Below are 2,666 nucleotides of genomic sequence, written 5' to 3' on the forward strand. Positions count from 1 at the left end.
TGTTCTCTGCAAGTGCTAATCAATGATTGACCACCTTTTATTATATTCTTAGAAATAATGTGACAAGAAGCAGTGTCACTAACTTATGACATCCCTTTTCATTACAAATCATTGAACGGTTCCCACACATTTTAAACTCCAAATAAGGAGGTAGGAAGGGGGTTGGAAAAAGAAAGACAACCCACATACAGATTTCACCTCACTAACGACTTAATTGGTATCACCCCCGGGGTGAAATGTTGTAACACCCTACAACCCTTTATGACAGGAAGTGAAAATTCCATATCCAATTGGAGCTACAGGGATCATTTAGAGAGGCAGAATGCAATTATCCAATTAGGAATTTAGCCAGAACAGAAAGGTTAATCCCCCTTAGTCCTTTCAAAAGAGCCCATGGGATCTTTAATGACGACAAGGGGTCAGGACCTGTGTTTTACAACTCAAGCCAAAAAATTATTCAGACTCCTCTCTCACTTTCTGAAAAACAGGGAGGCTCAAATTCACCACATTTCAGGAGAAATCATCTTCCCCAGTGTCGGAACTGCTCAGAATGTTCGGATTTTCCCTACTCTCTACTCTAGAGAGTAGAGTAGAACCACAATATAAAAGTGGCTTCAGCTTCAAAAGCAAGTTTAGTGTTTGGCTAACAAGGATTCTGTGGCAGGGGATGCTTCCTCGCACACAGACACAGAGTGGCACAGAGCTGGGTGCTGACTCAGAGGCTTGGAATGCGCCATTGATGCCTGGCTGGGCTCCAGCTTTGGGCTTAGAATCTGCCAACTTGGCAGGCGAGGGAATTTGCTGTGGCAATTTTTCAAAATGGGAAGAATCGGTCCAAGGAGAGATTGTTTCTACATTTTAACTACCAGGACAAGTGACAGGGTCTTCTCTAACAAACAGTCTGCCCCAAGACAGACAGAGGGGTTGTACTCAAAAGAGAACCGACGGCATATTTGCAAGAACCTCTTGTACAAGTAATATACCTTTTGGGCATTCATTCCGAAGTTCCGGCCAAAGGAAATATGAATTACAAATGTTAGTCTGCGAGGCACAGAACGCAGACTTGCCGGATGCAACAACAAATGGTACTTTGCAGGTCTCCCTATTAGACAGACAGTTATGTCACGGATATTTAGAAGTGAAGCAATTTTTTTTTGGATTCTCGCCAATACAGGATCATTAAACAGAGCCTTTTGGATTCTCAAATCTAGTATGTCTAGAGAAAAAGATAAAAGTTTTCAGCCAATGAACAAGTATAGCAGCATTGCCACCTTATTCTTAAATCTTCAGCCTTTAATTTTTTTGATGAATTCCAACTGAACCAAACATTTTGAAAAAAAAATGCAGTCTGTCTCCAAATATTGTTTGATTTTCTAAAAATATGAATTTACCCCAATGTCCTACAGAACAACTTTTTAAAACTATTTAAAGAGAAAATTGCAAAAAAATATTTAGGTTCTGCATTAAAGCAGAAATTAGAAAATTTGGTTAGCTTTTGTGAATTGGTAGGAATTAACATAATTATACCAATTGGTAGGTAATTCAGTTATGTTATAGCATTATTTTCTACACATCAGATTGAAATTCATCAAACTAGTATCAGAAAATGCATAAAATTTTGTCTTCATCAAAGCATTTAAATATTACAGTATCAAATAAAACAAATACAAATTGGAAGATGTAATTTCTCTGTATATTTACTGATTTTAGCTTTTTATTAAATTTCCAAGAAGACAAACATTTTATGTATGGGTTGAAAACATCTAAATAATACTTTATCTAGAACAAAAGAAAAATTCTGCAAATAAAGGAAGGCAAGTTTCTATTCTTTTTACAATAGTACTTATTGCAGGGTAAATTTACACTGGAGGGGCCAGCAAGTGGCATGGTGGTTAAAGGCACTGGACTCTCAGATGGCCGACCACGGTTCAAGTCTCGGACCTGGTGGCTTGCTTTCTCACTTCCTATTTCTCTCTCTGTCTCTCTCTGATCAAACCAGAAACTAATAATGATAATAATACATAAAGTTAAATAAAGTAATTCTTTAAAAAAATTTACACTGGAAATAAAATGATAAAAAATTATTAATTGAATGACATACAGTGCTAAATCCGGCAGCACATATACTAAAGTTGGAAAGACACAGTGAAGATTAACATAGTCCCTGATCAAGGGTAACGTGTGAACTCATGAAGCATTCTATATATGTACCACAGTTTAGGTCCCAGACCTGGTGGCTTGAAAATCATGCCAGAAGCATGTGAATGTGTACCCAAAACCCTGAGAGGAGAATTGAGGAGGAGAAATTGCACCATGGCCATTCTTCCTGGGGAGGATGATTTCTTATTTTTGAAACTAAAACTAAAACTAAAAAAAAATAATAATAAAATAAATAATAAGTAACCTGAGGTGCTAAGATCCTCAGATACTCACAGTTTCTTTCTTTTTCTCTTAGACTATTTAATTTTATAAGCCTTAATGATATCTGCTGAGATAAAAATCTAAACTCCAGTACCAGCTGATGGCATAGTGGTTAAGGTGGCTGGATTCCACATGGCCAACTGTGTGGTTTAAGTCCAGGACTTAGCAGTTTGAGAAACATACAGAATGTCTGTACACAAATGCCCAAAATTTCGAAAGGAGAGCAAAATGGAAAAGGGATTGTA

At 37.1% G+C, this 2,666-nt stretch overlaps 1 non-coding gene across 1 annotated transcript; it reads left to right on the forward strand.

The window, feature by feature from the left end:
* Window positions 1-2,102: 2,102 nt before the first annotated feature.
* On the forward strand, window positions 2,103-2,209 carry LOC114005705 (U6 spliceosomal RNA). Its single transcript, XR_003547544.1, has one exon. It is a non-coding gene; the product is annotated as a U6 spliceosomal RNA (small nuclear RNA).
* The last annotated feature ends 457 nt before the right edge of the window (window positions 2,210-2,666 follow it).

The sequence above is a fragment of the Tupaia chinensis genome, unplaced genomic scaffold, assembly GCF_000334495.1.
Source record: "Tupaia chinensis unplaced genomic scaffold, TupChi_1.0 Scaffold144276_1, whole genome shotgun sequence".
Taxonomy (NCBI): Eukaryota; Metazoa; Chordata; class Mammalia; order Scandentia; family Tupaiidae; genus Tupaia; species Tupaia belangeri.